Consider the following 16,157-nt stretch of genomic DNA (forward strand, 5'->3'; position numbering starts at 1 on the left):
AGATTTGTTATCTGCGGAAACTTGAATATTTAATTTTATTTATACGCGGGTGCATGTAGGCGTCATATTGACTGACGTTTTGTCACTTCCGCAGTCGAAAAATCAGGTCTTTATATAAATTACATCCGATTTGTGTACGAAACTTTTGAAAGTATTACCGTCGCGATCTTTTTCAAAAACCTCAACGAATCAAAATATCAAGGTTTACAGATTTTGAAAGTAAATTTTTATATCCGAATCGTAGATGAATAAAATATAATATCGGTGACGTGAAAGAAGTTCATCTGATTCATTTCTGAGCGCTCCCACTCCCACCTAAAATACTCGTATTACTACGCATACTATATCCATTTTGCAATATCTTAAATTTATGTTGTCAGTCGACTGTGCCCCACCCTAGTGGGCAGTATCCTTCAACGCAGAGAAAAGTTGACGTAGCCTTTGTTGTGAAATTATGTAGCATTTATTTACTTAATTATGATACTATATGTTAACAACTTACACACGCAGTTAGCAAGGCCGAATATTAAATTATCTTAAAAATCACACAATTGTAAGAATTAGGTTAGGAGAGCACCTTGATGTATTTGAATGCCAATTAAAATGGAAGGATATATTTTGAGCCAGTAATTTTACAATACGTATGACTAGCCGCTTAGGTATTTCTATCAGCTTCTTTGTCATAGAAAGCAAATGACAAGAAACCTGTTAATAATTACGATATTCGTTGTGGGAACCTCTCTTTATCAGAATGAATTTTACGCGCAAATGTACAAAGGCTCAGCGTTCATTTTCTTATTACAAAACCAAATACATATCTATTGTTTTAAAGTATTGTGATGATATTAGATATTACCTATTGATATTATGTGTGATGGCCTTTTACCTAAGTTTAAATATTATCGGTCATTAATTAAAAAAACGTGAGTTTCAAGGCAAAATTGTTGTTGTAAATTTCACAATACAATCAATACGCTTCACGCGGTTACATACGAAATTGATTTGTTTAAAGGTGAAATTAAATTAAATGCGCTTACATTTCATATATATTTTAAAATATTCTAAAAATTGAAAGTATGACAAATTATTATAATATGATTATGGAATATTTTTTTATAAACTACAGGTGTAATGTGTCGAAATAGAATTGACTTGTAGATATTTAGTATTTATTTATTAAATCCTTAAAAGTTTTAGTTAGTGCGTAGCCTTCACGAATTAAATAAAGACAAGTATGGTCTCGCGTTTATACAAATTGACGACAAGGTGTCCCAATATTTATCGCTTCTAACTCCATTTTTCTATTAGAACAACCTAGTTAAAAACTTATTTGACGACATGTGGCGATGTTGTACACAACAATATTTCTGCTGGAGGACTTTTGTACTATGTTATGTGTATTTAAATAACAAAAACCAGGAATCAAACACTCCATGTTGATTGTTTGTCGATTTATAAACATCTGAAATACCGTCCACACGTCGAAGCCAAGGCTAATTGCTTGTACGTGGATTCACTTAAAAACACCGTAAGCATTTATGCGCGCGTAGTCGCCTTGATCATAATATGCGACATTTTTTAGGATATAAATAAAGAAATCACCTTAACCATTGGACTATGACCCACTTATTGGACCGGTTGGTAAATCAGTGCAGACAATATATCGGAAAGACAACAAGGTTTATAATTTCACTGAGCCTTGCAATTGAATGGTAAAGAGAATCAGTAATTAATTCGAACTGACGTAAGAGAGGCAATCTGCAGAAAAAGATGGTACATAACAGGTGTAACCAATGCAGAAGTGGACGTTTTCCTTATAAAAATACCTAACATAGGTTTTTTAAGGATAAAAAACTATGTTTTTATGTACATACTAATTATATTTATCATCATCTTTTACAACCGGATTTTGATTAGCCACTTATTATTTGTAGGATACCGTTAATTTCGAGAAAAATATCTTAATGCCGAAAATATATAGGTACATACCTATAAGGAAAGGACAACTTATGAACTTTAACATTAGAAGACTGAACATATACCTATCCTGCTCTTAGGTAACTGATTAATTAAATCAAATAAAATTTAAAAGTGTATAAATGTCTCCGTATAAAATGTAACAAAGCCAATATGTACGAAAATTAATGTCAATTTACAAAATAGACCTATAGTATTTTTGAATAAGTCATGTATGACCTAATTTCACTCAAACGCCATTTAAATAGTAAAGGGGATTTGTTTCATAGCAGCACAAGACAAGATCCTTTATCCAAGTTTATACAGACTATTATAACATTTAATTCAACCTAAATAAGCCCTATTATTCCACAGCAATCATGTCATACCGTTAAAATCTATAACTGACGTATGATTGATCGTATGCATTAAGTTCCTTTGGATTTTCCTCAAGCAATTTTGCAATAATTCATTGATATTAATGTTACATGTCACTTAAAATATCAAAGATTTAAAACCTCAAATCTGTAGTTGTATGATACTTATCAAATTCCGACACTAGGCGAGGTAGATGGCTTGTCTGTATAATTTATCTATATAAATTGCAATTCGAACACCCTATACCAGTAAATGACGCAAAAGAAACAACAATTTGATCATAATATCAATTTGGAAAATTTTATTCCAATTTAATTTATTGTTCAGCCTATTCCAGTTTTAAATTATACAGTATAAAAATATTCTGTACATTCTTGATATATTTTTTGTGATTTAAATAGGCCTACGTCATTAAACCAGTCTTATAAAAATAATAAGTATAAAATCCGTTTTAATTAATTTGCTAAAAATATTCATCTGTTCACGTTCAGTGGACAGGCGTTGTGCGAAATGTCAAAGGCAAAGCTTAAGATTATTAATGATTGAGTTACTAATAAACAAAACATTATTTTTTAATATACTGTATAATTCTCTTTCACTTTCAAACTAGTTTCCAATTCACCCTTGTATTTCTAGTTAGTGTAATATACCGTTTTGTTCCAAAGACAAATGTGCTACGACTTCTGTCAAGCACTCACAATTTTATTCCACATTAAAATACCGGTTAAAATATGACCGACCTCGATGGTATTTTTTTAAATGTCAAAAAAAATAGGGGGCAATGAACTGTTAATCTATAAATCAGCATTAATTTGGAATATCGAAGTGGCAGTGGCCTATGCTTACCACTTACAATGCCAAGATGGCAGATGGGTTCTCCCAAAAATATCTAAAATATGTGAAATAAGGACGAATGACATAAAATAATAATATAAGTATAACGTAATAAATTTATAAAATAAATAATAAGTATAATTATAATAATAAAATACGAATCAAGATATTTCATATATAATACGTATACGTATAATACGAAGAATTCACAATTTGAATTGAAAAAAAACGGCAAATTCAACTTGCTCAGGTCATTATGCGGTACAATAAACTTTGAACGTTTCCATAAATGTCTTATGTATACAGACTACTTAACAAAATACAAAAAAAATAATGAATGTGTCCTATAAATAGCCAGTGGTTTATACGCGTAGTCTAATCGGGTTTAATATAAATTATATACTCGTACAGCCTTGTTTTGGTGGAAAATTACAACGACCGGGTTGGACAAAAACAGCGATTGTTTTCAAAATATATTATCCGTTTTATTTTTGGATTTAATCTATCAGTCGTAAATATATTTGTTGTATATGTTGGGAAAATACGTTCAGTTTTTATTTCAAGACCCAATTAGAATAAAGGGGAGGGAAGGGACGGATTCTTATAAAGGGGAGAACAATAAATAATTCGAAAAGTGGTTTTAACAAAATGTGTACACCAAAAATACTATTGAACTCATAATATAAACAAACCTTATCTTTTTCCTTGAGATTAATGTCAATTTCATGTCGATAGACAATGGGCATGATGCCAAGATTCTTACTATTACTAAAAATACTAGATCAGATAGGTTCTTTGCAAGCATTCGTAGCCCGGGCTATAATAAAAAAAAACAGATAAAAAAATGTCCATGCCTCGTCCATTATTAAATTGTACCGTAAAACATGGCAACTTTACCATATTTTAGAACAAAACACGAAATATATTTTTAACCATAAGACGCAATAGAAACCAAAACTATATATTTAGAATTGTAGTCTATCTGGCTCACTTTACCGTAATCGTCATTAAATACAAACACTTATTTTAGCCGTAGTAAAGAAAAAACAACATGGGTAAAGATACCAAATTTTTGGCAACTTTACCTACGCGCCGTATTCATCGTGTATTGCATATTAAAGAGTTGTTGAGGTACAGAGGGCTTCATCTAGGACCTCTTCGTATTATAATGCAAACAATATGAGGAAATCTATAAAGATAACGGCTACACAGACATTAGGGAAAGTTGCCACGGGTTTCATCGTAATTTACATACAAATAATTTGTTACGCTCGGGGTTGTCAAAAAAGGAGGAACTTTTTTATGACATGTATATTTAAAAAAAAAATTAATAAACCTTAAACCTAAAGTAAAAAAACGCACAAATTTCTAACATAAATATTATTCCCTTTTAAACTAAATTAAGTTTTAAAATTTTAAGTATTTATGTTTAAAATTGTAAAAAAGGCTACAAAATAATGTTTAATCCTTGACTTTTTAATTTTATGACTTCACTATCTCCATAGCTAATTATAACATCACTTCCGTATAATTTTTATAGTGTCTAGCTCCGAGTTTTCTGCGGTTTTGTTTCATGGGAGCCATTTTGGCTGTAAAACAAGAGGTATTATTAAATACATTATATCTTATCATCCAGGATATTCACTATTATGCTGTGAAATTTAGGTATTCGAAAATGGTTACATACACACAAACAAGAAAAAAACATTTATTGCCAACCCTAACTGTAGGTAAAGTTGCCACAAAGCAGGCCGTGGCAACTTTACCTAACCCGTGTCAACATTACCGAAGCGATTATTTATCAATAAATTAAAGAAAAAGCAATTGCTGACATTACAACAGTAATCCCAACTATAATATACATACAAGATCAAAATTTCACTCACCTGTGACAAATAGTTAAGGCTCTGTAAGCACAATTTAGGAACAACTAACTTTTAGCTCATTTTCACGCATACATTGTGACGGCCATTACTGGCATAATAGCAGTCTTACGTCTACGCAAAATATAGTAAATATTTCCTTTTAATGTCTAAAAAATACTTCTATTACAAAACAGAATTCTAGTGAGTAGATTTTTAGATAAATGAGTTTATACCGAATACCTATAGTATGGTAAAGTTGCCAAGGGCCCGGTAAAGTTGCCATAGTTTACCGGTACGTCAATGTTGTAAAACAAAAAATTAAAACTGCATAATTTCTGTTCCACTTTTTTTTCTGTTTTTGAATCGATGATTAAATACTTATATGAACTATATTTAGCTCTAGACAAGCAAAAAATAGACCCGTGATGACGCACTATACACAGATTACAAACAACTTTTACAAAAAATAACCCGTTATTGTGATGATTTATAAATATATACACATTTTTTATAGAATGAACTTTGTAAAAAGCAGGCCGGTAAAAGTGTGCACTAAAAACTTTAATAAATTGAATGTAATTCTCAAGCCTATTCACGTTAGACTAGTCCTCTTTCATCTTACCTACTAAGTAATTAACCTTTTTATAAACAAATAGAACTTCCTTGCATTGCGGTTTACGATTTAAACGCACATCTTCTATTCCTAGTAACGTATTATGAATAATCCTACAATTAATCTTCCTTAGAATATAAAAGCCATGTTAGGACTATAAGACACAAAGGGATTTCTTCTTTTCAAACACTTGGCACTTTCTTAAACACAAGTTCACATTCAGTAATCCAAATATCCAGTAATCCATCCAAATAAACAAAAAACCTTTTAAGTTTTATTGTATTGTTTTAGTGCATATTTCCATTTCGTTTAATTTGAAACTTCTGGAACAAAAATACAATCACCATCATGGAATCATGTGTTTCCATCTTCCCTCCAATATTTATGAAGCCGCCTTTGAGATAAAAAACTTCAATGCCATCACAATTACATTCATTTTAATTCCGCTCTTACATTAGTGAAGTATATAATTCCTACTCGGAATAAAAACAGCGAATTACTGTTCCAATGCATACGAATCGAAAATTGAAATAACGGGTCGTTAAAATTTCTTCTTCTTTGAAATGTATTATTACGATTGTATGATTGTTTTGTGAAAATTAACTCTCTTTTACAAAGAACTCTGGTACTAACGAGAAACCATTAACTCTTCTTTAAAGTGAAAAGGATAAGAAATGATTGTATTTCGAAGAGTGTTAATAAAGGGTAAATGTCACTTATACAGTTATACTATAAAAATAACGATGGGCAAACGGGATGCCAAATTAATTTTATGTTTTAAATTAAGAAGATACTTTTGAAATTTTTAACGAGTATTTTTAAGAATAAGATTTAATACAATTTATCCGTATCTTATATACAGTTACGAAAGCGTATATGATAAAAAGTTATATTTGATAAGAAGGTAAAAGCATATATAGCTTTGCTATTGATTTTTCTGGAATACTTTAGGTAATTATTTACATTCCTATTCTGGAACTACGTAGTCGTAGTAGAATAACGTTACGGTTAAATGCGAAGTGTATACGATGTGCTAGGATGGCGCATGCCACGGCCGTCAATGCGCACCGACTTTATTACGCATTGACAAAAGCGTCGGCGCGGGCGCAGCATACACACGACGTCGTTGACGCGCCGCCACCAACAATCCGCCTAGGGCTGCTAGCATTATTTACAGGCCTTGACGTGATGGTATTTCTAATGCAGTAACGCTTTAATATAAAAATATATTATCGTGTTTGATTTTTCAAGAATTTTATTTTAATTTCGTTTCGTACGTGTTTCGAATGTGTATTAGGATTAACAGTTAGAGACGAATGTTTTGGTTCGACTTTATGTTGTCGCCAGCCCTGCGGTCTGCGGGCCATGTGTGGGCCCCGCCCTGCACTCATATTAACGTTTTGACCGTGACATTCTCCATAGCGAGCCTATCGACGTAAAAACGTTTGCGCAATTTCCACACAAGTCACAAAGAATGATCGCAGCTATCCAACTTCTATCGAAGATGACTAACATTGCTACTTAATTAATTACATCAATGACTTTACAAAAGACTGCGAAACAATAACGTCAACTCGGGATTTTACAATACCCATAGAACGATTATGATGGTGGGTAAGTGGTGCTCAAGTACCTAGTACTAATTGAGCTTCATCTGTCCGTTGTCTTTGTTATGCATAATTTCCTTATTTTACGTCTAATACTGTTCATCAATCGATATTCAATGAATAGTACTAAAACGGGTTTAATGGCGTATTTACTTGAAATAGTATACCTGGTGCAAACACAGGTACAAAGTTGAATGGGTAAGTTATGAAATGCATGTAAGTATCTGTCGATCGCTACATTGTGTGAAACAAGTCTTACAATGTTCCATGTGTTCGCATTACATTATGTGATTTACAAAGGTAAACAATGTGTATTTCTTTGCTTCATTCATATTTATCACTTAAACAATGAACCACATTGTCATTTAATTAATAAAATCATAATTTCAACAACTTAATGCTTTCGGTGATCTAGTTTTCTCTTGGGAGCAATATATTTGTATTGGGAAAATACGTTGTCGATCTTGTAGTCTTATTAAAACACTTTAATGGCTTAACAAGTGCTAATAAAAGTGTAATTATTTGTCGAAGACGACTTCGAAAACCAGATTGCTGACAAAAATAAACTCGACAACGGTAGCTATGACGTCAATGGGATCGGCTATAATAAACTCTTTATAATTTTCTGCAGTGGAACAAGTCCTTGCACTTACGTGTGGAATTTCCCAAGGTTATGCAGAACGATAACTTATAAGTATTTTATCATTTTATTAGTAAGCACTCTTTCTCAAAAATATCAAAATCAAACACGTGACTCGGTTGCCTTGATGTATACCTACTTCTTTCATAAACGGACCGCGGAAACAGTAATCTGCGGTTTTATAATCTACATTGTTTTTCCCAAACTAGTTATTTTTTATATGGACATCCTTGTTTGAAACTCCTCATTTTCTACGTAGAATACGTCTTTGTAAAGAGCCATAGCTGCTCTGCCTGGTATTTCTTAAGTTTCCGTTTTAATAAATTTATAGGTGTTGTCCACATTCATAAATCTGGTCACACAAGAGCGGCAGACAGTTAGCCATGACCTTTCTTGACACCTGATATTTCACAGATAACACAAGCTTTTATTGAGAAAAAAACCAGAGCAATTTGTGGAAATGTGTGAATGTTTTTTATTGGCCCGTGTATAAGAATATTGTATATTGTTAACATATTCCTATTCTTTGTTTCTGTAAAGAATAAATGAATTAAATGGTCATCGTGTAATTAAAATTAATGACTGCAATTAATATTGTATCCACGTAGGCGTGGAATGCATGAGTATTGGTCTATTAATGTTCTATTGTGCATCTGGTCTTCTAGGTTCAATACTACTAATAAAATATACCAATACATTTTGTGTAACCCGTGGACTGATCGTAAATGTTACTCATGTTATGTTTTCTTGTGAGTAACTTCATATAATATACATGTAAAGATGACTATCGATATAATGGACATAAAAAACATATAAAATTGAAAGTAGTGTTGTTTAGATCCGGATAGAAGTTTGTTCGAAACAGAGTTTGAACTTATACTGTGATATTGTCCACTATAAGGTTGTCAACCTCAGAATTACCACCCAGAGACAAGCCGTCTCGTAAAATTATAAAAAGTTTAATATTCTCTAAAAACTAGTTTCTATTTATAATTAACAAAAACCGGCCAAGTGCGAGTCGGACTCGCCCATGAAGGGTTCCGTAACAGCAAGTAGATGACATAATATAAAAGTTATAAAATAACTTGGTTTTACATAGTGTTTGTATGAACGACAAAGTTATATTTGCGGTTTTTGAAAATGTTTTATTTCTTAAAAACTAATAATGATATCTGGTTCAAACCAATTTTCGTTGATAGTTTCCATGGAAATTTATAGCAAATATGTTTTTTAGATTTCTAACTCTCTTATTTTAAAAGTTAGAGTGACACTCATTTTTCCACTTTGGAAGCGTCTAACTTTCAAACGGTTGATTTTCACGAAAAATGGTTTTAGGAACCTTAATGTCTTTTTTAAAGACCTATCCATAAACACCCATCACGAATATGTTAGATGAAAAAAAATTTTTTTTAATCAGTTCCATGTATGGAGTGCCCCCCTTTAATTTTTAAATTTATTATTTTTTATTCAAAATTCGAATAACGGTTACCAAAATACACCATCCTACAAAGTTTCAACTATGTAGGCCCAACAGTTTGGGAAATAAATGGCTGTGACATACGGACGGACGGACGGACAGACAGACAGACAGACATGACGATTCTATAAGGGTTCCGTTTTTTGCCATTTGGCTACGGAACCCTAAAAAATGGCTATCGCTGTTGTCAATCTAAAGACATTGATTTTCATCAACCGAAAGATAAATGGAAGATGTAACGAATCCATTAAAGAATAATAAAAGATATAACTAATCTTAGTAATCTCGAATAATAGTATACGATCAATATAAAATACAATATACAATAATGCTCTTGCTTGAAGAGCTTTTAAGCATGTAATAAAATGCAATTAATAGATAATAAAATCTGAGTAAGTATTGGATTTTGAACTAACGGCTAGCGGATGTTACTTCTGAGGGTAGTTTGGTTATGTTCCTGTCTGTTCAAAGCTAATTTAGCTTGAGAAATGTACCTACTACTGTATTTTTCGTTGATTATAATTTTCAAGTAATATGTCAATCTTATATCAGTTCATAATCTTCTCACTGCTACTAAAAGTCCACAGAGACCACGCATGCTCAGAGTGGATTGGTTGACTTTGAACTCATTATATTATTAGACACTATAAGTCCAAGTTTCCCTCACCATTGAATTTTCATAGGAAAATCTTTCAGCCTAATAGGTGACGCTTAAAAGCACGCTGTACTGTACGTTGTACTTGAGTTATACCTAATATAAATGTTTTATTTTTCTAACATATCGTAGCACTACGTATCGAGATAAGACTCATACTCTCGTAATGTGTTTGAGTCATTGGCCCTATATTTTTAGAATCAAAGACATGCGGAATATAAAGCGGTGTTAATGCGTCGCCAGGCTTTGTTGTTTACCCTGTATATATTATAACTTTATGGTACAATAACAGAAGGTTTAATAAATCAACAAGCCCACTTTTTATGAGACATCGCACTGCTTGTAAAACACCAAATTTACAGAGGTTATTTCAAGGAACAGTGAGCATAGGTCAAAGTGTTTTGTGACCTGCCCATATCACACAGAATTATTTACAACATTAGACTATGTACCTAAGCACATTATATTAAGATGCATAATTGATTTAGCAAATAAATCCAGCAGATCGTTTCATAGTATTGTAATCTAATGAGATTTGGATATGCAGAATAAACTAACAAGTAAGTATGGCATAATATAAATACGAACACAGTCAGCCAATTTCTGGGGGCACGGCAGTGCCCCCGCCAAGTCGAGCAAAAAAAAGCGGCACGGCCGTACCATCCTTTTCTCGAAGCAATTCGGGCCTTTTTCGACCCCCTATAATTCGGTTGTGGATAAAGCAAGAAACCTGAATCTTCAGTAACTAATCCGGCATTGTATAAACACGGAATATTTAAAATTTCAGTCAATTTGAACCAGTAGTTTAAGAATGACAACTTGTTAAAGTTTCTAAATTTTGTCACTCACTGACTCACCGATCATCAAAAGTCCAAGGCACTTCTAGCAGACTTAGAAGCTTCATATTTGGAATACATATAGAGTTTAGTGTCTTAATCATGGGAAAACTTAAATATTTTGTAATTTCGGTCCAGTTTTCCAAATACACCAACTGCATCAATAACTTTGTAATCCCATATAAATATATGGGATTACAAAGTTATTTATGCAGTTGGTGGTTGGTGGTGGTTATAAATTTAATAGGTGTAGATAGGTACCTACCATATGAGGCAAGGGAGGGGGTATAGGGTGGGTAAGGGTGTGTTTAGCCCATGAAACTGAACAACATTATTACTTGTAAAATGGTCGACGTAATGAAAAACACATGATTGGACATGTCTTGAAGTACGAAAATCTAATAAAACAATATATTATAATTTAAATTTGCTTGATTTGATTATTAGTATGTATCACACTACACAGCACGACGGGCCAGCGACCAACAGGAACGAGAGTTTCAATCGCGTGAGGCGCGAGAGACTAAAGAATCTAATATAATATTGTAATATTCATTTTGTTTTCATGCGATGTCCAAGTCGATCTATTTGTTTAAAACGTTAAATATTTTTAATATTGGCATGATAATAACTTATGTAATAACTTAAGACAGAAGGTCCTTCAAGTAGACACTAAATAGATTAACCGACTTGGTATTACATGGATCTCACAACTTTTGACGGTAGAAAGACTGAGCTGCGAGACTTGGGTTTTTTACAGGATGTTTTTGATGGGATAGGTATTTACTTGATCGATTAATATTAGTAGTAGTAGTAGTAGTAGTCTTCAAACAATATTAAAGTGATTAAACAATTTGCACTTTTTTGTATTAGCAAACACTATTTTATAATTTGCATTCGACATTAAGTCGTAGAAGATTCGGAGTTTGCAATCTCCTTTCTCGAATCAGTGAGAAACTAAATATCATCTTTAAGTAATGATGTATTCAATATCAGCCAGCATTTAAATTCAAACTTGGAACAAAATATTGTAACTCAAGATTTAACAAAAACAGCAGCTGAAAGAACATACGCCTTGTCAAGTATTTGATTAACAGACAGGTACTTTAGAGAGTAATTTCACATAGCTTTGTATATTTGTAAGAAATAAAAAATGTGTCTACGTCCGGAATATAGTGTGGTATTGAGGGGCGCGGGCGGTTTCCAGTTGCAACACCGGTAATAACTGAGCGGTTGCGTTGCGAGACGCGAGGACTTGCGCCCGCGTTGCTGCTTGCGACACTGCGCACCGGCACTTGACATAGGCGCGCAGGCGCAACCCGCTCCCATCAAACGACAAGTTCAATATCGTGACATGTGACTACCCCTGTACCTATATAGCCTTATAGAAATTATACAATATAATATGCGAAGTCTTGCTTTACCTAGATTACGTACATTTGCGTACTAATACAGTGAAGATACTACATCATAACAGGTTCATCATCATCATCAGCCGAGAGACGTCCACTGCTGAACATGATGCATCATAACAGGTTAATGTCCTTAAAACTTATTTTTATTTACCAAATGTAAATAATGTTTGTAACCATCTAATATTAAATTAGTACCTCTGTGACAAAATAAAAACGTTCAAGTTCATATTTTCCTAATGTGTCAGCACTGTTAGCCATGGTCACCAAAAACCTGTATTTTTATAGCTGAGGAAGAAAATGTGACATGATATCATATTTTCCTCAGTGTGTTTATGTGTTCCTGGTTTGTTAGTCATAATAACTGAGTGAGAAGCTTCAATTTTGGTAGTAAGGAAGCAAGCAAACTACATACATATATTATGACCTACTAGAGAATTACACTTTTTAAAGTTCCAACAACACAGAGCTGAAACTACAGGTTGTAGCTGAGAGGCATATATGCCTATACCATATTGGGAGAGTAAGGTTAAATTCTCACGGGAACGAAAAATAACAGCTTAACTGCGTACAAAGTCGCAGACAAGAGTTAGTACTAGTACATAGTACCCATCTATACTTTAGAAGGACAACATAACAAAATATTGCGAAATGACCTAGCAAAAATATGAGAGAACGGAGATAAACAGGCATAAAATATTACAACCGCATACAAACACGGTTACAGCGGTGTAAATCAGAGGGTACGGGCAGATGTCTCGTTGTGAACCTTCACGTCTTATCTACCAATCAGATTCGCTTAAGTAACTTCACCAATATTCCACGGGTTTATAAATAGTTATGGGATTACCTTCACACCTCTACTAACATAGTCCAAAAACAAATGCTGAATTCGTATAAAGCTCGTATCTCGGTTTTTTATATCGATTGGCTATTTTTATGACAATGTATTTCAATTAATGTTATCAATCAAATGCCCTCATCCTTCATCCTCCATCTCAACCTACGTGAAGTTTATTTTGCTGTCTACTTCTTCTAGCAATAGACTAGATATAAGTTCTTTAATTTTACGTTCTAGCTAGAATATTCCAAGCTAATTTACGCTATTATTATTTTAGATATTGGAAGTGTTTAAAACCATGTATGTTCAAGTACTATCGCAAACACTTAGGTGTCGGTATAATAGTTCAGCCAACAACGTAAGCACGCAAGTTCAATGTAATCATAATGTTTCTTATGTCAATATAACCTTCGTACGTGGAAAAGATTTTCCTCAAGTTTCCGTCCGTTCGTCATAAAACGACATAATTATTTCCACCAGTAATTCTAATTATGCCCCCCGTACAATGTTGTATGTGACTAATGGACCCAATAAACCCCGACAGCGACTAGATAAACCAATTAAACTTGATATTTATTCAAAGATAATGTTCCTACGTCTTGTTTCCATATACAAATCTAATCTGGTTAATAAATATTAATATTCACAGCACCTGTAAATATAGTAAGTGATATACCTTTAATAAAATTTATTGCGTAAAATTCGTCTCTTTTCATAAATTATTTATGATTTTGTGTGACTATCACGGATATGTTTCGTGCTCGTTTTGATCAAAACTACATTGCCGGTTGGACAAAGAAAATGCTTTAGGAAATTGTCAGTGACAAACGAATGTACGAAGTTATGTCGACAAGCTCACCTCACTTCGTACCGCAAAGGACAACTGGTGAAAAATGAGTTGAAGTAAAGAAATACTTCTGCGTTTCTTTTTATATAAATTAAATAACAGAATATAGATAGGTATATCTAAATAAAATCTTTGGTCATAGTTGTATCACCACCGAGACGAGTCAAGTGAATTAACTTTTGTTTTTAAAGTTAACCGAATAGTTTCCTCCTAAACGTGACCATATTCAAATTAAAATTATTATACGACGCTGATTTTAAATTACTAAAATTAAACTTTAAGCACCAAAAAGGAACTTTGATCATACTTAAAATTTCGAACAAACAATATTTTTTTACAAATATCGGATCTACAATCTGACTTCATGGCATTTAATGATGCCTAAACCACTTAATTGAATTAATTATTTAATTGTTTTAGAATCAAACAAAAACAGCAATAATGGGTAACACTTATTTTTTTGTTTTAACACTTGCTTATGAGATTATTAAACTTTTGACATTTACAAAAAATAAAAAGACACTAGGAAATGACAAAACAGGAATTTAACTATTTTGTTTTTTTTTACATTATTTCCAGTTTGAGAGCTTACGCCGTTCAAATCTTTAGTTAAGTTGAGTATACTTTTCTGAGGGTCAATGTTAAAAGCAAACATTAGAATTGATAACAAAAAAACTTAACGAATACTGACCCAGAGTAACCTTGTCATTACATAAAGAGTGCTATTATTTCTCCTCTATGAATGGATCTCGAATATAATACTGAAATTTTAAGTCTCATTAGTCTAAATTAGTCTTTATTAAAAAGTTCTAACAATTCATTTTTGTTTCTTCGCACCGAGAAAATTTTGAACTATTAATCCACCCACAATATTTTGTAGGCCTCACGCCTCAATAAAGGATCTAAATTCTAAGGCCTCGTGTTCACCAACGGCGTTGACATCCACGTGACACAACACGAGGCAGACCCAGGTGATAAGTATGTGTATAAATAAACTAATTTTAGCTATGACTTTATGGTAATACGACATATGGAACATATCCAACACCACAGATGTTCACTTCACATTAAGTGGATCTCCTTATTACCTATGTACCTACTCCATATGACAAAACATTAACTACTACGTAGTACGTACTAAATTAATAAGCAAATACTTACATAGCTAATAGTCTAGCTTGCATAATTATCAAAATGTTATGTACCTATACCTAATGTCTGATATCAATATTACTTAATTCTATTTGAATTAGCTAGGTTCAACCAGGTTCAAACTTACTTTGCATATACCTACGAATTATAATGAATTATTTTTACAACTAGCGACCCGTCCCAGCTTCGCATGGGTGCAATGGCGATATATTATGCATATATTTTACATATAAACCTTTTTCTTAAATCACTCTATCTATTAAAAATATCCGCATCAAACTCCGTTGCGTAGTTTTAAAGATTTAAGCATACAAAGGGACATAGGGACAGAGAAAGCGACTTTGTTTTATACTATGTAGTGATTGAGTACAGTATACAAACATAATTGCTATTTAAGAACGATTTGAAACAAATCTAGATTCTCCCAGCACAAAGTCGTTTAAGGATTCGACGATAGCGCCTACTTGTGATTTTATGAAAAAAAAATCTGATAGGCGCGTCTATTTGTTTTAAAACTTAACAGTCACTTTGCTGGTAACTGCGAACGAAATGATTTCCGTCGATAATTTATTGGAAAAACATTGCAAAACGTCATCGTTCGATAACATCCTTTAATTTGAGATATATACAGTGATTTTGCAATACTAATAAACACGCCTCCAGTTAGCATGTTTGACAAGAATACTAACCTGGCTCTTGGTCAATGTCAACCACTAATCTATACTATTTATATTAGTTTTTAGGTTGTATTCTACAAAGTAGGTTATACGGTCAATTTTATTACATTTACTTAGCTACACGTAATATAGGAACATCTATTCTATGACCACCAAAACGACACTAATCCATCCGGCACTTGGATGAAAAGAAATAAATTTAAAATATACTTAATATTTCTTAGAAACATAAAATCTTAAACTCTTAATCCGAAAACAAAAGCTCGAAGCAAATTTATTGTCAGCTTATAAAAAAAATCGTAAAAATGATTAAAACTTCCAATAAATCTACAACTTAATTCATGTTTCCCAATTCGGATTTGTATAA

General features: G+C 32.6%; 1 protein-coding gene across 1 annotated transcript in view; it reads right to left on the reverse strand.

Annotated features, from left to right (window-relative positions):
- Positions 1-16,157, reverse strand: part of LOC118280831 (elongation of very long chain fatty acids protein) — a 30,443-nt gene that overhangs the window by 11,948 nt on the left and 2,338 nt on the right. The window lies entirely within an intron of this gene.

This window comes from Spodoptera frugiperda, chromosome 20, assembly GCF_023101765.2.
Source record: "Spodoptera frugiperda isolate SF20-4 chromosome 20, AGI-APGP_CSIRO_Sfru_2.0, whole genome shotgun sequence".
Classification (NCBI taxonomy): Eukaryota; Metazoa; Arthropoda; class Insecta; order Lepidoptera; family Noctuidae; genus Spodoptera; species Spodoptera frugiperda.